The sequence below is a fragment of the Schistocerca cancellata genome, unplaced genomic scaffold (assembly GCF_023864275.1).
Source record: "Schistocerca cancellata isolate TAMUIC-IGC-003103 unplaced genomic scaffold, iqSchCanc2.1 HiC_scaffold_424, whole genome shotgun sequence".
Taxonomy (NCBI): domain Eukaryota; kingdom Metazoa; phylum Arthropoda; class Insecta; order Orthoptera; family Acrididae; genus Schistocerca; species Schistocerca cancellata.
Window position 1 is genome coordinate 38,035 of NW_026046441.1, and position 17,103 is coordinate 55,137.

Here is a 17,103-nt window from a genome sequence, read left to right on the forward strand (position 1 = left end):
TGCGAGAGTGGATTTTTTACAGTTGTCGTCAGTTAATCGTGGGTGGTTGCTGCGTTCGCTGGAGGAGCACTGGCGCCGTCATCCGGTGTAGTCTAGTGGCTAGGATACCTGGCTCTCACCCAGGAGGCCCGGGTTCGATTCCCGGTACCGGAAATGCGCGTTTTTGTTGCTCCTCTTATGCGACTTGTCTCGACTTTGCTCGACTGACGCTACGCTGACGCGTGCAGAAAGCCACGTTAAGTACGATTCGTGGCAACACCCGACGGCGAGAGAGATGCTGCGTCTGTCCACTTGTTATCGAGTCACATGTCTGTAGTCAAGAGGCTTGGAGGACTGCAAGACATTGCCACGGAGGTGAATGCAGCTAACCACTGTAGTTAGTGTCCCGACAGCGCAGGCACGTTCATTTGTTTGTATACATGTGATGGAGAACGTGTCTGACACTGCTGTGGCGTGACACTGTGGGCTGGGCTTTGCTGTGTACCGCCACTTGCATTCCCGCCAGCTGCTCTGGCGGGCGCCTCCGTGGCCGTGATCGTCTAGTGGTTAGGACATTGCGTCGTGGCCGCAATAACCCAGGTTCGAATCCTGGTCAAGGCAATTTTGAAAGTTTTTCCTTGCTGCCGTTGCATTGACGATAGTGCACGAGTACACGAAATCACAGTGCTTTCTTGGTTTTTCACTCGTGTTCCGCAGGCCGCAGTTTGTACTACCACTTCATCACAAGTGTAACCTCCTTGAGCTCACATATGTTTGTTACATGGAGCATTCTAGCTCCGCCCCTGACAGGTACAGCTATGATACTTTAGTGGTTACGGAAAGCCCAGGTTCGAAACCTGGTCACGGCACGAAAACGTCTCTTGATGCTGTCTCCTTAACTACGACAGCTACAGACAAGTGGCGTCGCTACCATATGGCGGGCACGGCATTTTCTTGTTGTGGGTGGCCTAAAGAGACGCTTCCAGTGGGAGAGCAGTGAAAATACATGGCACGGCGATTGCCAAGATACTTCCTTTCCGAAGTGATCTTTGTAGTACAAAGGGAACGTTTTGCCGCCGCTGTTCCAAGGGTAACGTGGCCGAGCGGTCTAAGGCGCTGGTTTTAGGCACCAGTCTCTTCGGAGGCGTGGGTTCGAATCCCACAGTTGCCAATTTTGGCGTCTCATTTTTGTGCCGTTGCTGTGTGTTCTCGTGGAGTAGGACGCAGCTCATGTGACGCGCGTGTTGCGTAGGTAGCGTGGCCGAGCGGTCTGAGGCGCTGGTTTCAGGCACCAGTCTCTTCGGAGGCGTGGGTTCCAATCCCACTGCTGCCAAACGTGTAATGTTTCCTGCATCGAAGTCACATGCACTCATTGCCCGCAAAGGAAACAGCACAACAAGGCGTGAGCGTCTGCTTCGTGAATTGTCGTAGAACAGTACGTGGTGCAACGGCAGGATTTGTAGGCGCCTTTTGCTCTCATCACTGCTGGCGTTCGTCTCCACGATATGCGTCCAGAGCATGCCGTTCTATAGCGTGCGAGAGTGGATTTTTTACAGTTGTCGTCAGTTAATCGTGGGTGGTTGCTGCGTTCGCTGGAGGAGCACTGGCGCCGTCATCCGGTGTAGTCTAGTGGCTAGGATACCTGGCTCTCAACCAGGAAGCCCGGGTTCGATTCCCGGTACCGGAAATGCGCGTTTTTGTTGCTCCTCTTATGCGACTTGTCTCGACTTTGCTCGACTGACGCTACGCTGACGCGTGCAGAAAGCCACGTTAAGTACGATTCGTGGCAACACCCGACGGCGAGAGAGATGCTGCGTCTGTCCACTTGTTATCGAGTCACATGTCTGTAGTCAAGAGGCTTGGAGGACTGCAAGACATTGCCACGGAGGTGAATGCAGCTAACCACTGTAGTTAGTGTCCCGACAGCGCAGGCACGTTCATTTGTTTGTATACATGTGATGGAGAACGTGTCTGACACTGCTGTGGCGTGACACTGTGGGCTGGGCTTTGCTGTGTACCGCCACTTGCATTCCCGCCAGCTGCTCTGGCGGGCGCCTCCGTGGCCGTGATCGTCTAGTGGTTAGGACATTGCGTTGTGGCCGCAATAACCCAGGTTCGAATCCTGGTCAAGGCAATTTTGAAAGTTTTTCCTTGCTGCCGTTGCATTGACGATAGTGCACGAGTACACGAAATCACAGTGCTTTCTTGGTTTTTCACTCGTGTTCCGCAGGCCGCAGTTTGTACTACCACTTCATCACAAGTGTAACCTCCTTGAGCTCACATATGTTTGTTACATGGAGCATTCTAGCTCCGCCCCTGACAGGTACAGCTATGATACTTTAGTGGTTACGGAAAGCCCAGGTTCGAAACCTGGTCACGGCACGAAAACGTCTCTTGATGCTGTCTCCTTAACTACGACAGCTACAGACAAGTGGCGTCGCTACCATATGGCGGGCACGGCATTTTCTTGTTGTGGGTGGCCTAAAGAGACGCTTCCAGTGGGAGAGCAGTGAAAATACATGGCACGGCGATTGCCAAGATACTTCCATTTCGAAGTGATCTTTGTAGTACAAAGGGAACGTTTTGCCGCCGCTGTTCCAAGGGTAACGTGGCCGAGCGGTCAAAGGCGCTGGTTTTAGGCACCAGTCTCTTCGGAGGCGTGGGTTCGAATCCCACCGTTGCCAATTTTGGCGTCTCATTTTTGTGCCGTTGCTGTGTGTTCTCGTGGAGTAGGACGCAGCTCATGTGACGCGCGTGTTGCGTAGGTAGCGTGGCCGAGCGGTCTGAGGCGCTGGTTTCAGGCACCAGTCTCTTCGGAGGCGTGGGTTCCAATCCCACTGCTGCCAAACGTGTAATGTTTCCTGCATCGAAGTCACATGCACTCATTGCCCGCAAAGGAAACAGCACAACAAGGCGTGAGCGTCTGCTTCGTGAATTGTCGTAGAACAGTACGTGGTGCAACGGCAGGATTTGTAGGCGCCTTTTGCTCTCATCACTGCTGGCGTTCGTCTCCACGATATGCGCCCAGAGCATGCCGTTCTATAGCGTGCGAGAGTGGATTTTTTACAGTTGTCGTCAGTTAATCGTGGGTGGTTGCTGCGTTCGCTGGAGGAGCACTGGCGCCGTCATCCGGTGTAGTCTAGTGGCTAGGATACCTGGCTCTCACCCAGGAGGCCCGGGTTCGATTCCCGGTACCGGAAATGCGCGTTTTTGTTGCTCCTCTTATGCGACTTGTCTCGACTTCGCTACGCTGACGCGTGCAGAAAGCCACGTTAAGTACGATTCGTGGCAACACCCGACGGCGAGAGAGATGCTGCGTCTGTCCACTTGTTATCGAGTCACATGTCTGTAGTCAAGAGGCTTGGAGGACTGCAAGACATTGCCACGGAGGTGAATGCAGCTAACCACTGTAGTTAGTGTCCCGACAGCGCAGGCACGTTCATTTGTTTGTATACATGTGATGGAGAACGTGTCTGACACTGCTGTGGCGTGACACTGTGGGCTGGGCTTTGCTGTGTACCGCCACTTGCATTCCCGTCAGCTGCTCTGGCGGGCGCCTCCGTGGCCGTGATCGTCTAGTGGTTAGGACATTGCGTTGTGGCCGCAATAACCCAGGTTCGAATCCTGGTCACGGCAATTTTGAAAGTTTTTCCTTGCTGCCGTTGCATTGACGATAGTGCACGAGTACACGAAATCACAGTGCTTTCTTGGTTTTTCACTCGTGTTCCGCAGGCCGCAGTTTGTACTACCACTTCATCACAAGTGTAACCTCCTTGAGCTCACATATGTTTGTTACATGGAGCATTCTAGCTCCGCCCCTGACAGGTACAGCTATGATACTTTAGTGGTTACGGAAAGCCCAGGTTCGAAACCTGGTCACGGCACGAAAACGTCTCTTGATGCTGTCTCCTTAACTACGACAGCTACAGACAAGTGGCGTCGCTACCATATGGCGGGCACGGCATTTTCTTGTTGTGGGTGGCCTAAAGAGACGCTTCCAGTGGGAGAGCAGTGAAAATACATGGCACGGCGATTGCCAAGATACTTCCATTTCGAAGTGATCTTTGTAGTACAAAGGGAACGTTTTGCCGCCGCTGTTCAAGGGGAACGTGGCCGAGCGGTCTAAGGCGCTGGTTTTAGGCACCAGTCTCCTCGGAGGCGTGGGTTCGAATCCCACCCCTGCCAATGTTTTCTGTCTCGAAAGCCGGAGCACTGACTACCCGCGACGAAACAGCGCAGCAAGCCGTGAGCGTCTCTTTCTTAAATTGTCGCAGCACAGTGCGCGGTGCAACGACATGATTCACAGGCGCAGTTTGGTGTCATGATGGCTGGCGTTCGAAAAAAAAAAAAAAAAGAAAAAAATAAAAAAAAAAAAAAAAAAAAAGTTGCCAATTTTGGCGTCTCATTTTTGTGCCGTTGCTGTGTGTTCTCGTGGAGTAGGACGCAGGTCATGTGACGCGCGTGTTGCGTAGGTAGCGTGGCCGAGCGGTCTGAGGCGCTGGTTTCAGGCACCAGTCTCTTCGGAGGCGTGGGTTCCAATCCCACTGCTGCCAAACGTGTAATGTTTCCTGCATCGAAGTCACATGCACTCATTGCCCGCAAAGGAAACAGCACAACAAGGCGTGAGCGTCTGCTTCGTGAATTGTCGTAGAACAGTACGTGGTGCAACGGCAGGATTTGTAGGCGCCTTTTGCTCTCATCACTGCTGGCGTTCGTCTCCACGATATGCGTCCAGAGCATGCCGTTCTATAGCGTGCGAGAGTGGATTTTTTACAGTTGTCGTCAGTTAATCGTGGGTGGTTGCTGCGTTCGCTGGAGGAGCACTGGCGCCGTCATCCGGTGTAGTCTAGTGGCTAGGATACCTGGCTCTCACCCAGGAGGCCCGGGTTCGATTCCCGGTACCGGAAATGCGCGTTTTTGTTGCTCCTCTTATGCGACTTGTCTCGACTTTGCTCGACTGACGCTACGCTGACGCGTGCAGAAAGCCACGTTAAGTACGATTCGTGGCAACACCCGACGGCGAGAGAGATGCTGCGTCTGTCCACTTGTTATCGAGTCACATGTCTGTAGTCAAGAGGCTTGGAGGACTGCAAGACATTGCCACGGAGGTGAATGCAGCTAACCACTGTAGTTAGTGTCCCGACAGCGCAGGCACGTTCATTTGTTTGTATACATGTGATGGAGAACGTGTCTGACACTGCTGTGGCGTGACACTGTGGGCTGGGCTTTGCTGTGTACCGCCACTAGCATTCCCGCCAGCTGCTCTGGCGGGCGCCTCCGTGGCCGTGATCGTCTAGTGGTTAGGACATTGCGTTGTGGCCGCAATAACCCAGGTTCGAATCCTGGTCACGGCAATTTTGAAAGTTTTTCCTTGCTGCCGTTGCATTGACGATAGTGCACGAGTACACGAAATCACAGTGCTTTCTTGGTTTTTCACTCGTGTTCCGCAGGCCGCAGTTTGTACTACCACTTCATCACAAGTGTAACCTCCTTGAGCTCACATATGTTTGTTACATGGAGCATTCTAGCTCCGCCCCTGACAGGTACAGCTATGATACTTTAGTGGTTACGGAAAGCCCAGGTTCGAAACCTGGTCACGGCACGAAAACGTCTCTTGATGCTGTCTCCTTAACTACGACAGCTACAGACAAGTGGCGTCGCTACCATATGGCGGGCACGGCATTTTCTTGTTGTGGGTGGCCTAAAGAGACGCTTCCAGTGGGAGAGCAGTGAAAATACATGGCACGGCGATTGCCAAGATACTTCCATTTCGAAGTGATCTTTGTAGTACAAAGGGAACGTTTTGCCGCCGCTGTTCCAAGGGTAACGTGGCCGAGCGGTCTAAGGCGCTGGTTTTAGGCACCAGTCTCTTCGGAGGCGTGGGTTCGAATCCCACCGTTGCCAATTTTGGCGTCTCATTTTTGTGCCGTTGCTGTGTGTTCTCGTGGAGTAGGACGCAGCTCATGTGACGCGCGTGTTGCGTAGGTAGCGTGGCCGAGCGGTCTGAGGCGCTGGTTTCAGGCACCAGTCTCTTCGGAGGCGTGGGTTCCAATCCCACTGCTGCCAAACGTGTAATGTTTCCTGCATCGAAGTCACATGCACTCATTGCCCGCAAAGGAAACAGCACAACAAGGCGTGAGCGTCTGCTTCGTGAATTGTCGTAGAACAGTACGTGGTGCAACGGCAGGATTTGTAGGCGCCTTTTGCTCTCATCACTGCTGGCGTTCGTCTCCACGATATGCGTCCAGAGCATGCCGTTCTATAGCGTGCGAGAGTGGATTTTTTACAGTTGTCGTCAGTTAATCGTGGGTGGTTGCTGCGTTCGCTGGAGGAGCACTGGCGCCGTCATCCGGTGTAGTCTAGTGGCTAGGATACCTGGCTCTCACCCAGTAGGCCCGGGTTCGATTCCCGGTACCGGAAATGCGCGTTTTTGTTGCTCCTCTTACGCGACTTGTCTCGACTTTGCTCGACTGACGCTACGCTGACGCGTGCAGAAAGCCACGTTAAGTACGATTCGTGGCAACACCCGACGGCGAGAGAGATGCTGCGTCTGTCCACTTGTTATCGAGTCACATGTCTGTAGTCAAGAGGCTTGGAGGACTGCAAGACATTGCCACGGAGGTGAATGCAGCTAACCACTGTAGTTAGTGTCCCGACAGCGCAGGCACGTTCATTTGTTTGTATACATGTGATGGAGAACGTGTCTGACACTGCTGTGGCGTGACACTGTGGGCTGGGCTTTGCTGTGTACCGCCACTAGCATTCCCGCCAGCTGCTCTGGCGGGCGCCTCCGTGGCCGTGATCGTCTAGTGGTTAGGACATTGCGTTGTGGCCGCAATAACCCAGGTTCGAATCCTGGTCACGGCAATTTTGAAAGTTTTTCCTTGCTGCCGTTGCATTGACGATAGTGCACGAGTACACGAAATCACAGTGCTTTCTTGGTTTTTCACTCGTGTTCCGCAGGCCGCAGTTTGTACTACCACTTCATCACAAGTGTAACCTCCTTGAGCTCTCATATGTTTGTTACATGGAGCATTCTAGCTCCGCCCCTGACAGGTACAGCTATGATACTTTAGTGGTTACGGAAAGCCCAGGTTCGAAACCTGGTCACGGCACGAAAACGTCTCTTGATGCTGTCTCCTTAACTACGACAGCTACAGACAAGTGGCGTCGCTACCATATGGCGGGCACGGCATTTTCTTGTTGTGGGTGGCCTAAAGAGACGCTTCCAGTGGGAGAGCAGTGAAAATACATGGCACGGCGATTGCCAAGATACTTCCATTTCGAAGTGATCTTTGTAGTACAAAGGGAACGTTTTGCCGCCGCTGTTCCAAGGGTAACGTGGCCGAGCGGTCTAAGGCGCTGGTTTTAGGCACCAGTCTCTTCGGAGGCGTGGGTTCGAATCCCACCGTTGCCAATTTTGGCGTCTCATTTTTGTGCCGTTGCTGTGTGTTCTCGTGGAGTAGGACGCAGCTCATGTGACGCGCGTGTTGCGTAGGTAGCGTGGCCGAGCGGTCTGAGGCGCTGGTTTCAGGCACCAGTCTCTTCGGAGGCGTGGGTTCCAATCCCACTGCTGCCAAACGTGTAATGTTTCCTGCATCGAAGTCACATGCACTCATTGCCCGCAAAGGAAACAGCACAAGAAGGCGTGAGCGTCTGCTTCGTGAATTGTCGTAGAACAGTACGTGGTGCAACGGCAGGATTTGTAGGCGCCTTTTGCTCTCATCACTGCTGGCGTTCGTCTCCACGATATGCGTCCAGAGCATGCCGTTCTATAGCGTGCGAGAGTGGATTTTTTACAGTTGTCGTCAGTTAATCGTGGGTGGTTGCTGCGTTCGCTGGAGGAGCACTGGCGCCGTCATCCGGTGTAGTCTAGTGGCTAGGATACCTGGCTCTCACCCAGGAGGCCCGGGTTCGATTCCCGGTACCGGAAATGCGCGTTTTTGTTGCTCCTCTTATGCGACTTGTCTCGACTTTGCTCGACTGACGCTACGCTGACGCGTGCAGAAAGCCACGTTAAGTACGATTCGTGGCAACACCCGACGGCGAGAGAGATGCTGCGTCTGTCCACTTGTTATCGAGTCACATGTCTGTAGTCAAGAGGCTTGGAGGACTGCAAGACATTGCCACGGAGGTGAATGCAGCTAACCACTGTAGTTAGTGTCCCGACAGCGCAGGCACGTTCATTTGTTTGTATACATGTGATGGAGAACGTGTCTGACACTGCTGTGGCGTGACACTGTGGGCTGGGCTTTGCTGTGTACCGCCACTAGCATTCCCGCCAGCTGCTCTGGCGGGCGCCTCCGTGGCCGTGATCGTCTAGTGGTTAGGACATTGCGTTGTGGCCGCAATAACCCAGGTTCGAATCCTGGTCACGGCAATTTTGAAAGTTTTTCCTTGCTGCCGTTGCATTGACGATAGTGCACGAGTACACGAAATCACAGTGCTTTCTTGGTTTTTCACTCGTGTTCCGCAGGCCGCAGTTTGTACTACCACTTCATCACAAGTGTAACCTCCTTGAGCTCACATATGTTTGTTACATGGAGCATTCTAGCTCCGCCCCTGACAGGTACAGCTATGATACTTTAGTGGTTACGGAAAGCCCAGGTTCGAAACCTGGTCACGGCACGAAAACGTCTCTTGATGCTGTCTCCTTAACTACGACAGCTACAGACAAGTGGCGTCGCTACCATATGGCGGGCACGGCATTTTCTTGTTGTGGGTGGCCTAAAGAGACGCTTCCAGTGGGAGAGCAGTGAAAATACATGGCACGGCGATTGCCAAGATACTTCCATTTCGAAGTGATCTTTGTAGTACAAAGGGAACGTTTTGCCGCCGCTGTTCCAAGGGTAACGTGGCCGAGCGGTCTAAGGCGCTGGTTTTAGGCACCAGTCTCTTCGGAGGCGTGGGTTCGAATCCCACCGTTGCCAATTTTGGCGTCTCATTTTTGTGCCGTTGCTGTGTGTTCTCGTGGAGTAGGACGCAGCTCATGTGACGCGCGTGTTGCGTAGGTAGCGTGGCCGAGCGGTCTGAGGCGCTGGTTTCAGGCACCAGTCTCTTCGGAGGCGTGGGTTCCAATCCCACTGCTGCCAAACGTGTAATGTTTCCTGCATCGAAGTCACATGCACTCATTGCCCGCAAAGGAAACAGCACAACAAGGCGTGAGCGTCTGCTTCGTGAATTGTCGTAGAACAGTACGTGGTGCAACGGCAGGATTTGTAGGCGCCTTTTGCTCTCATCACTGCTGGCGTTCGTCTCCACGATATGCGTCCAGAGCATGCCGTTCTATAGCGTGCGAGAGTGGATTTTTTACAGTTGTCGTCAGTTAATCGTGGGTGGTTGCTGCGTTCGCTGGAGGAGCACTGGCGCCGTCATCCGGTGTAGTCTAGTGGCTAGGATACCTGGCTCTCACCCAGGAGGCCCGGGTTCGATTCCCGGTACCGGAAATGCGCGTTTTTGTTGCTCCTCTTACGCGACTTGTCTCGACTTTGCTCGACTGACGCTACGCTGACGCGTGCAGAAAGCCACGTTAAGTACGATTCGTGGCAACACCCGACGGCGAGAGAGATGCTGCGTCTGTCCACTTGTTATCGAGTCACATGTCTGTAGTCAAGAGGCTTGGAGGACTGCAAGACATTGCCACGGAGGTGAATGCAGCTAACCACTGTAGTTAGTGTCCCGACAGCGCAGGCACGTTCATTTGTTTGTATACATGTGATGGAGAACGTGTCTGACACTGCTGTGGCGTGACACTGTGGGCTGGGCTTTGCTGTGTACCGCCACTAGCATTCCCGCCAGCTGCTCTGGCGGGCGCCTCCGTGGCCGTGATCGTCTAGTGGTTAGGACATTGCGTTGTGGCCGCAATAACCCAGGTTCGAATCCTGGTCACGGCAATTTTGAAAGTTTTTCCTTGCTGCCGTTGCATTGACGATAGTGCACGAGTACACGAAATCACAGTGCTTTCTTGGTTTTTCACTCGTGTTCCGCAGGCCGCAGTTTGTACTACCACTTCATCACAAGTGTAACCTCCTTGAGCTCTCATATGTTTGTTACATGGAGCATTCTAGCTCCGCCCCTGACAGGTACAGCTATGATACTTTAGTGGTTACGGAAAGCCCAGGTTCGAAACCTGGTCACGGCACGAAAACGTCTCTTGATGCTGTCTCCTTAACTACGACAGCTACAGACAAGTGGCGTCGCTACCATATGGCGGGCACGGCATTTTCTTGTTGTGGGTGGCCTAAAGAGACGCTTCCAGTGGGAGAGCAGTGAAAATACATGGCACGGCGATTGCCAAGATACTTCCATTTCGAAGTGATCTTTGTAGTACAAAGGGAACGTTTTGCCGCCGCTGTTCCAAGGGTAACGTGGCCGAGCGGTCTAAGGCGCTGGTTTTAGGCACCAGTCTCTTCGGAGGCGTGGGTTCGAATCCCACCGTTGCCAATTTTGGCGTCTCATTTTTGTGCCGTTGCTGTGTGTTCTCGTGGAGTAGGACGCAGCTCATGTGACGCGCGTGTTGCGTAGGTAGCGTGGCCGAGCGGTCTGAGGCGCTGGTTTCAGGCACCAGTCTCTTCGGAGGCGTGGGTTCCAATCCCACTGCTGCCAAACGTGTAATGTTTCCTGCATCGAAGTCACATGCACTCATTGCCCGCAAAGGAAACAGCACAAGAAGGCGTGAGCGTCTGCTTCGTGAATTGTCGTAGAACAGTACGTGGTGCAACGGCAGGATTTGTAGGCGCCTTTTGCTCTCATCACTGCTGGCGTTCGTCTCCACGATATGCGTCCAGAGCATGCCGTTCTATAGCGTGCGAGAGTGGATTTTTTACAGTTGTCGTCAGTTAATCGTGGGTGGTTGCTGCGTTCGCTGGAGGAGCACTGGCGCCGTCATCCGGTGTAGTCTAGTGGCTAGGATACCTGGCTCTCACCCAGGAGGCCCGGGTTCGATTCCCGGTACCGGAAATGCGCGTTTTTGTTGCTCCTCTTATGCGACTTGTCTCGACTTTGCTCGACTGACGCTACGCTGACGCGTGCAGAAAGCCACGTTAAGTACGATTCGTGGCAACACCCGACGGCGAGAGAGATGCTGCGTCTGTCCACTTGTTATCGAGTCACATGTCTGTAGTCAAGAGGCTTGGAGGACTGCAAGACATTGCCACGGAGGTGAATGCAGCTAACCACTGTAGTTAGTGTCCCGACAGCGCAGGCACGTTCATTTGTTTGTATACATGTGATGGAGAACGTGTCTGACACTGCTGTGGCGTGACACTGTGGGCTGGGCTTTGCTGTGTACCGCCACTAGCATTCCCGCCAGCTGCTCTGGCGGGCGCCTCCGTGGCCGTGATCGTCTAGTGGTTAGGACATTGCGTTGTGGCCGCAATAACCCAGGTTCGAATCCTGGTCACGGCAATTTTGAAAGTTTTTCCTTGCTGCCGTTGCATTGACGATAGTGCACGAGTACACGAAATCACAGTGCTTTCTTGGTTTTTCACTCGTGTTCCGCAGGCCGCAGTTTGTACTACCACTTCATCACAAGTGTAACCTCCTTGAGCTCACATATGTTTGTTACATGGAGCATTCTAGCTCCGCCCCTGACAGGTACAGCTATGATACTTTAGTGGTTACGGAAAGCCCAGGTTCGAAACCTGGTCACGGCACGAAAACGTCTCTTGATGCTGTCTCCTTAACTACGACAGCTACAGACAAGTGGCGTCGCTACCATATGGCGGGCACGGCATTTTCTTGTTGTGGGTGGCCTAAAGAGACGCTTCCAGTGGGAGAGCAGTGAAAATACATGGCACGGCGATTGCCAAGATACTTCCATTTCGAAGTGATCTTTGTAGTACAAAGGGAACGTTTTGCCGCCGCTGTTCCAAGGGTAACGTGGCCGAGCGGTCTAAGGCGCTGGTTTTAGGCACCAGTCTCTTCGGAGGCGTGGGTTCGAATCCCACCGTTGCCAATTTTGGCGTCTCATTTTTGTGCCGTTGCTGTGTGTTCTCGTGGAGTAGGACGCAGCTCATGTGACGCGCGTGTTGCGTAGGTAGCGTGGCCGAGCGGTCTGAGGCGCTGGTTTCAGGCACCAGTCTCTTCGGAGGCGTGGGTTCCAATCCCACTGCTGCCAAACGTGTAATGTTTCCTGCATCGAAGTCACATGCACTCATTGCCCGCAAAGGAAACAGCACAACAAGGCGTGAGCGTCTGCTTCGTGAATTGTCGTAGAACAGTACGTGGTGCAACGGCAGGATTTGTAGGCGCCTTTTGCTCTCATCACTGCTGGCGTTCGTCTCCACGATATGCGTCCAGAGCATGCCGTTCTATAGCGTGCGAGAGTGGATTTTTTACAGTTGTCGTCAGTTAATCGTGGGTGGTTGCTGCGTTCGCTGGAGGAGCACTGGCGCCGTCATCCGGTGTAGTCTAGTGGCTAGGATACCTGGCTCTCACCCAGGAGGCCCGGGTTCGATTCCCGGTACCGGAAATGCGCGTTTTTGTTGCTCCTCTTACGCGACTTGTCTCGACTTTGCTCGACTGACGCTACGCTGACGCGTGCAGAAAGCCACGTTAAGTACGATTCGTGGCAACACCCGACGGCGAGAGAGATGCTGCGTCTGTCCACTTGTTATCGAGTCACATGTCTGTAGTCAAGAGGCTTGGAGGACTGCAAGACATTGCCACGGAGGTGAATGCAGCTAACCACTGTAGTTAGTGTCCCGACAGCGCAGGCACGTTCATTTGTTTGTATACATGTGATGGAGAACGTGTCTGACACTGCTGTGGCGTGACACTGTGGGCTGGGCTTTGCTGTGTACCGCCACTAGCATTCCCGCCAGCTGCTCTGGCGGGCGCCTCCGTGGCCGTGATCGTCTAGTGGTTAGGACATTGCGTTGTGGCCGCAATAACCCAGGTTCGAATCCTGGTCACGGCAATTTTGAAAGTTTTTCCTTGCTGCCGTTGCATTGACGATAGTGCACGAGTACACGAAATCACAGTGCTTTCTTGGTTTTTCACTCGTGTTCCGCAGGCCGCAGTTTGTACTACCACTTCATCACAAGTGTAACCTCCTTGAGCTCTCATATGTTTGTTACATGGAGCATTCTAGCTCCGCCCCTGACAGGTACAGCTATGATACTTTAGTGGTTACGGAAAGCCCAGGTTCGAAACCTGGTCACGGCACGAAAACGTCTCTTGATGCTGTCTCCTTAACTACGACAGCTACAGACAAGTGGCGTCGCTACCATATGGCGGGCACGGCATTTTCTTGTTGTGGGTGGCCTAAAGAGACGCTTCCAGTGGGAGAGCAGTGAAAATACATGGCACGGCGATTGCCAAGATACTTCCATTTCGAAGTGATCTTTGTAGTACAAAGGGAACGTTTTGCCGCCGCTGTTCCAAGGGTAACGTGGCCGAGCGGTCTAAGGCGCTGGTTTTAGGCACCAGTCTCTTCGGAGGCGTGGGTTCGAATCCCACCGTTGCCAATTTTGGCGTCTCATTTTTGTGCCGTTGCTGTGTGTTCTCGTGGAGTAGGACGCAGCTCATGTGACGCGCGTGTTGCGTAGGTAGCGTGGCCGAGCGGTCTGAGGCGCTGGTTTCAGGCACCAGTCTCTTCGGAGGCGTGGGTTCCAATCCCACTGCTGCCAAACGTGTAATGTTTCCTGCATCGAAGTCACATGCACTCATTGCCCGCAAAGGAAACAGCACAAGAAGGCGTGAGCGTCTGCTTCGTGAATTGTCGTAGAACAGTACGTGGTGCAACGGCAGGATTTGTAGGCGCCTTTTGCTCTCATCACTGCTGGCGTTCGTCTCCACGATATGCGTCCAGAGCATGCCGTTCTATAGCGTGCGAGAGTGGATTTTTTACAGTTGTCGTCAGTTAATCGTGGGTGGTTGCTGCGTTCGCTGGAGGAGCACTGGCGCCGTCATCCGGTGTAGTCTAGTGGCTAGGATACCTGGCTCTCACCCAGGAGGCCCGGGTTCGATTCCCGGTACCGGAAATGCGCGTTTTTGTTGCTCCTCTTATGCGACTTGTCTCGACTTTGCTCGACTGACGCTACGCTGACGCGTGCAGAAAGCCACGTTAAGTACGATTCGTGGCAACACCCGACGGCGAGAGAGATGCTGCGTCTGTCCACTTGTTATCGAGTCACATGTCTGTAGTCAAGAGGCTTGGAGGACTGCAAGACATTGCCACGGAGGTGAATGCAGCTAACCACTGTAGTTAGTGTCCCGACAGCGCAGGCACGTTCATTTGTTTGTATACATGTGATGGAGAACGTGTCTGACACTGCTGTGGCGTGACACTGTGGGCTGGGCTTTGCTGTGTACCGCCACTTGCATTCCCGCCAGCTGCTCTGGCGGGCGCCTCCGTGGCCGTGATCGTCTAGTGGTTAGGACATTGCGTTGTGGCCGCAATAACCCAGGTTCGAATCCTGGTCACGGCAATTTTGAAAGTTTTTCCTTGCTGCCGTTGCATTGACGATAGTGCACGAGTACACGAAATCACAGTGCTTTCTTGGTTTTTCACTCGTGTTCCGCAGGCCGCAGTTTGTACTACCACTTCATCACAAGTGTAACCTCCTTGAGCTCACATATGTTTGTTACATGGAGCATTCTAGCTCCGCCCCTGACAGGTACAGCTATGATACTTTAGTGGTTACGGAAAGCCCAGGTTCGAAACCTGGTCACGGCACGATAACGTCTCTTGATGCTGTCTCCTTAACTACGACAGCTACAGACAAGTGGCGTCGCTACCATATGGCGGGCACGGCATTTTCTTGTTGTGGGTGGCCTAAAGAGACGCTTCCAGTGGGAGAGCAGTGAAAATACATGGCACGGCGATTGCCAAGATACTTCCTTTCCGAAGTGATCTTTGTAGTACAAAGGGAACGTTTTGCCGCCGCTGTTCCAAGGGTAACGTGGCCGAGCGGTCTAAGGCGCTGGTTTTAGGCACCAGTCTCTTCGGAGGCGTGGGTTCGAATCCCACAGTTGCCAATTTTGGCGTCTCATTTTTGTGCCGTTGCTGTGTGTTCTCGTGGAGTAGGACGCAGCTCATGTGACGCGCGTGTTGCGTAGGTAGCGTGGCCGAGCGGTCTGAGGCGCTGGTTTCAGGCACCAGTCTCTTCGGAGGCGTGGGTTCCAATCCCACTGCTGCCAAACGTGTAATGTTTCCTGCATCGAAGTCACATGCACTCATTGCCCGCAAAGGAAACAGCACAAGAAGGCGTGAGCGTCTGCTTCGTGAATTGTCGTAGAACAGTACGTGGTGCAACGGCAGGATTTGTAGGCGCCTTTTGCTCTCATCACTGCTGGCGTTCGTCTCCACGATATGCGTCCAGAGCATGCCGTTCTATAGCGTGCGAGAGTGGATTTTTTACAGTTGTCGTCAGTTAATCGTGGGTGGTTGCTGTGTTCGCTGGAGGAGCACTGGCGCCGTCATCCGGTGTAGTCTAGTGGCTAGGATACCTGGCTCTCAACCAGGAAGCCCGGGTTCGATTCCCGGTACCGGAAATGCGCGTTTTTGTTGCTCCTCTTATGCGACTTGTCTCGACTTTGCTCGACTGACGCTACGCTGACGCGTGCAGAAAGCCACGTTAAGTACGATTCGTGGCAACACCCGACGGCGAGAGAGATGCTGCGTCTGTCCACTTGTTATCGAGTCACATGTCTGTAGTCAAGAGGCTTGGAGGACTGCAAGACATTGCCACGGAGGTGAATGCAGCTAACCACTGTAGTTAGTGTCCCGACAGCGCAGGCACGTTCATTTGTTTGTATACATGTGATGGAGAACGTGTCTGACACTGCTGTGGCGTGACACTGTGGGCTGGGCTTTGCTGTGTACCGCCACTTGCATTCCCGCCAGCTGCTCTGGCGGGCGCCTCCGTGGCCGTGATCGTCTAGTGGTTAGGACATTGCGTTGTGGCCGCAATAACCCAGGTTCGAATCCTGGTCAAGGCAATTTTGAAAGTTTTTCCTTGCTGCCGTTGCATTGACGATAGTGCACGAGTACACGAAATCACAGTGCTTTCTTGGTTTTTCACTCGTGTTCCGCAGGCCGCAGTTTGTACTACCACTTCATCACAAGTGTAACCTCCTTGAGCTCACATATGTTTGTTACATGGAGCATTCTAGCTCCGCCCCTGACAGGTACAGCTATGATACTTTAGTGGTTACGGAAAGCCCAGGTTCGAAACCTGGTCACGGCACGAAAACGTCTCTTGATGCTGTCTCCTTAACTACGACAGCTACAGACAAGTGGCGTCGCTACCATATGGCGGGCACGGCATTTTCTTGTTGTGGGTGGCCTAAAGAGACGCTTCCAGTGGGAGAGCAGTGAAAATACATGGCACGGCGATTGCCAAGATACTTCCTTTCCGAAGTGATCTTTGTAGTACAAAGGGAACGTTTTGCCGCCGCTGTTCCAAGGGTAACGTGGCCGAGCGGTCTAAGGCGATGGTTTTAGGCACCAGTCTCTTCGGAGGCGTGGGTTCGAATCCCACAGTTGCCAATTTTGGCGTCTCATTTTTGTGCCGTTGCTGTGTGTTCTCGTGGAGTAGGACGCAGCTCATGTGACGCGCGTGTTGCGTAGGTAGCGTGGCCGAGCGGTCTGAGGCGCTGGTTTCAGGCACCAGTCTCTTCGGAGGCGTGGGTTCCAATCCCACTGCTGCCAAACGTGTAATGTTTCCTGCATCGAAGTCACATGCACTCATTGCCCGCAAAGGAAACAGCACAAGAAGGCGTGAGCGTCTGCTTCGTGAATTGTCGTAGAACAGTACGTGGTGCAACGGCAGGATTTGTAGGCGCCTTTTGCTCTCATCACTGCTGGCGTTCGTCTCCACGATATGCGTCCAGAGCATGCCGTTCTATAGCGTGCGAGAGTGGATTTTTTACAGTTGTCGTCAGTTAATCGTGGGTTGTTGCTGCGTTCGCTGGAGGAGCACTGGCGCCGTCATCCGGTGTAGTCTAGTGGCTAGGATACCTGGCTCTCAACCAGGAAGCCCGGGTTCGATTCCCGGTACCGGAAATGCGCGTTTTTGTTGCTCCTCTTACGCGACTTGTCTCGACTTTGCTCGACTGACGCTACGCTGACGCGTGCAGAAAGCCACGTTAAGTACGATTCGTGGCAACACCCGACGG

At 53.4% G+C, this 17,103-nt stretch overlaps 34 non-coding genes across 34 annotated transcripts; all 34 read left to right on the forward strand.

Annotated features, from left to right (window-relative positions):
* The first annotated feature begins 81 nt into the window (after positions 1–81).
* Positions 82–153, forward strand: Trnae-cuc (transfer RNA glutamic acid (anticodon CUC)). The gene has a single exon. It is a non-coding gene; the product is annotated as a tRNA-Glu (tRNA).
* A 375-nt stretch (positions 154–528) lies between these two features.
* On the forward strand, positions 529–600 carry Trnah-gug (transfer RNA histidin (anticodon GUG)). The gene has a single exon. It is a non-coding gene; the product is annotated as a tRNA-His (tRNA).
* Positions 601–1,068: 468 nt separating this feature from the next.
* Trnal-uag (transfer RNA leucine (anticodon UAG)) lies at positions 1,069–1,150 on the forward strand. The gene has a single exon. It is a non-coding gene; the product is annotated as a tRNA-Leu (tRNA).
* Positions 1,151–1,594: 444 nt separating this feature from the next.
* Positions 1,595–1,666, forward strand: Trnae-cuc (transfer RNA glutamic acid (anticodon CUC)). The gene has a single exon. It is a non-coding gene; the product is annotated as a tRNA-Glu (tRNA).
* Positions 1,667–2,041: 375 nt separating this feature from the next.
* Positions 2,042–2,113, forward strand: Trnah-gug (transfer RNA histidin (anticodon GUG)). Its single transcript has one exon. It is a non-coding gene; the product is annotated as a tRNA-His (tRNA).
* Positions 2,114–2,581: 468 nt separating this feature from the next.
* Trnal-uag (transfer RNA leucine (anticodon UAG)) lies at positions 2,582–2,663 on the forward strand. Its single transcript has one exon. It is a non-coding gene; the product is annotated as a tRNA-Leu (tRNA).
* A 444-nt stretch (positions 2,664–3,107) lies between these two features.
* On the forward strand, positions 3,108–3,179 carry Trnae-cuc (transfer RNA glutamic acid (anticodon CUC)). The gene has a single exon. It is a non-coding gene; the product is annotated as a tRNA-Glu (tRNA).
* Positions 3,180–3,543: 364 nt separating this feature from the next.
* Trnah-gug (transfer RNA histidin (anticodon GUG)) lies at positions 3,544–3,615 on the forward strand. The gene has a single exon. It is a non-coding gene; the product is annotated as a tRNA-His (tRNA).
* Positions 3,616–4,082: 467 nt separating this feature from the next.
* Positions 4,083–4,164, forward strand: Trnal-uag (transfer RNA leucine (anticodon UAG)). The gene has a single exon. It is a non-coding gene; the product is annotated as a tRNA-Leu (tRNA).
* A 650-nt stretch (positions 4,165–4,814) lies between these two features.
* On the forward strand, positions 4,815–4,886 carry Trnae-cuc (transfer RNA glutamic acid (anticodon CUC)). The gene has a single exon. It is a non-coding gene; the product is annotated as a tRNA-Glu (tRNA).
* A 375-nt stretch (positions 4,887–5,261) lies between these two features.
* Positions 5,262–5,333, forward strand: Trnah-gug (transfer RNA histidin (anticodon GUG)). The gene has a single exon. It is a non-coding gene; the product is annotated as a tRNA-His (tRNA).
* Positions 5,334–5,801: 468 nt separating this feature from the next.
* Positions 5,802–5,883, forward strand: Trnal-uag (transfer RNA leucine (anticodon UAG)). Its single transcript has one exon. It is a non-coding gene; the product is annotated as a tRNA-Leu (tRNA).
* A 444-nt stretch (positions 5,884–6,327) lies between these two features.
* Trnae-cuc (transfer RNA glutamic acid (anticodon CUC)) lies at positions 6,328–6,399 on the forward strand. The gene has a single exon. It is a non-coding gene; the product is annotated as a tRNA-Glu (tRNA).
* A 375-nt stretch (positions 6,400–6,774) lies between these two features.
* Positions 6,775–6,846, forward strand: Trnah-gug (transfer RNA histidin (anticodon GUG)). The gene has a single exon. It is a non-coding gene; the product is annotated as a tRNA-His (tRNA).
* Positions 6,847–7,314: 468 nt separating this feature from the next.
* On the forward strand, positions 7,315–7,396 carry Trnal-uag (transfer RNA leucine (anticodon UAG)). Its single transcript has one exon. It is a non-coding gene; the product is annotated as a tRNA-Leu (tRNA).
* A 444-nt stretch (positions 7,397–7,840) lies between these two features.
* Positions 7,841–7,912, forward strand: Trnae-cuc (transfer RNA glutamic acid (anticodon CUC)). The gene has a single exon. It is a non-coding gene; the product is annotated as a tRNA-Glu (tRNA).
* Positions 7,913–8,287: 375 nt separating this feature from the next.
* Positions 8,288–8,359, forward strand: Trnah-gug (transfer RNA histidin (anticodon GUG)). Its single transcript has one exon. It is a non-coding gene; the product is annotated as a tRNA-His (tRNA).
* A 468-nt stretch (positions 8,360–8,827) lies between these two features.
* Positions 8,828–8,909, forward strand: Trnal-uag (transfer RNA leucine (anticodon UAG)). The gene has a single exon. It is a non-coding gene; the product is annotated as a tRNA-Leu (tRNA).
* A 444-nt stretch (positions 8,910–9,353) lies between these two features.
* On the forward strand, positions 9,354–9,425 carry Trnae-cuc (transfer RNA glutamic acid (anticodon CUC)). The gene has a single exon. It is a non-coding gene; the product is annotated as a tRNA-Glu (tRNA).
* Positions 9,426–9,800: 375 nt separating this feature from the next.
* Trnah-gug (transfer RNA histidin (anticodon GUG)) lies at positions 9,801–9,872 on the forward strand. Its single transcript has one exon. It is a non-coding gene; the product is annotated as a tRNA-His (tRNA).
* A 468-nt stretch (positions 9,873–10,340) lies between these two features.
* Positions 10,341–10,422, forward strand: Trnal-uag (transfer RNA leucine (anticodon UAG)). Its single transcript has one exon. It is a non-coding gene; the product is annotated as a tRNA-Leu (tRNA).
* A 444-nt stretch (positions 10,423–10,866) lies between these two features.
* Positions 10,867–10,938, forward strand: Trnae-cuc (transfer RNA glutamic acid (anticodon CUC)). The gene has a single exon. It is a non-coding gene; the product is annotated as a tRNA-Glu (tRNA).
* Positions 10,939–11,313: 375 nt separating this feature from the next.
* Trnah-gug (transfer RNA histidin (anticodon GUG)) lies at positions 11,314–11,385 on the forward strand. Its single transcript has one exon. It is a non-coding gene; the product is annotated as a tRNA-His (tRNA).
* Positions 11,386–11,853: 468 nt separating this feature from the next.
* Positions 11,854–11,935, forward strand: Trnal-uag (transfer RNA leucine (anticodon UAG)). Its single transcript has one exon. It is a non-coding gene; the product is annotated as a tRNA-Leu (tRNA).
* Positions 11,936–12,379: 444 nt separating this feature from the next.
* On the forward strand, positions 12,380–12,451 carry Trnae-cuc (transfer RNA glutamic acid (anticodon CUC)). The gene has a single exon. It is a non-coding gene; the product is annotated as a tRNA-Glu (tRNA).
* Positions 12,452–12,826: 375 nt separating this feature from the next.
* On the forward strand, positions 12,827–12,898 carry Trnah-gug (transfer RNA histidin (anticodon GUG)). The gene has a single exon. It is a non-coding gene; the product is annotated as a tRNA-His (tRNA).
* Positions 12,899–13,366: 468 nt separating this feature from the next.
* Positions 13,367–13,448, forward strand: Trnal-uag (transfer RNA leucine (anticodon UAG)). Its single transcript has one exon. It is a non-coding gene; the product is annotated as a tRNA-Leu (tRNA).
* A 444-nt stretch (positions 13,449–13,892) lies between these two features.
* Positions 13,893–13,964, forward strand: Trnae-cuc (transfer RNA glutamic acid (anticodon CUC)). The gene has a single exon. It is a non-coding gene; the product is annotated as a tRNA-Glu (tRNA).
* Positions 13,965–14,339: 375 nt separating this feature from the next.
* Trnah-gug (transfer RNA histidin (anticodon GUG)) lies at positions 14,340–14,411 on the forward strand. Its single transcript has one exon. It is a non-coding gene; the product is annotated as a tRNA-His (tRNA).
* A 468-nt stretch (positions 14,412–14,879) lies between these two features.
* On the forward strand, positions 14,880–14,961 carry Trnal-uag (transfer RNA leucine (anticodon UAG)). The gene has a single exon. It is a non-coding gene; the product is annotated as a tRNA-Leu (tRNA).
* A 444-nt stretch (positions 14,962–15,405) lies between these two features.
* Trnae-cuc (transfer RNA glutamic acid (anticodon CUC)) lies at positions 15,406–15,477 on the forward strand. Its single transcript has one exon. It is a non-coding gene; the product is annotated as a tRNA-Glu (tRNA).
* Positions 15,478–15,852: 375 nt separating this feature from the next.
* Trnah-gug (transfer RNA histidin (anticodon GUG)) lies at positions 15,853–15,924 on the forward strand. Its single transcript has one exon. It is a non-coding gene; the product is annotated as a tRNA-His (tRNA).
* A 468-nt stretch (positions 15,925–16,392) lies between these two features.
* On the forward strand, positions 16,393–16,474 carry Trnal-uag (transfer RNA leucine (anticodon UAG)). Its single transcript has one exon. It is a non-coding gene; the product is annotated as a tRNA-Leu (tRNA).
* A 444-nt stretch (positions 16,475–16,918) lies between these two features.
* Positions 16,919–16,990, forward strand: Trnae-cuc (transfer RNA glutamic acid (anticodon CUC)). The gene has a single exon. It is a non-coding gene; the product is annotated as a tRNA-Glu (tRNA).
* The last annotated feature ends 113 nt before the right edge of the window (positions 16,991–17,103 follow it).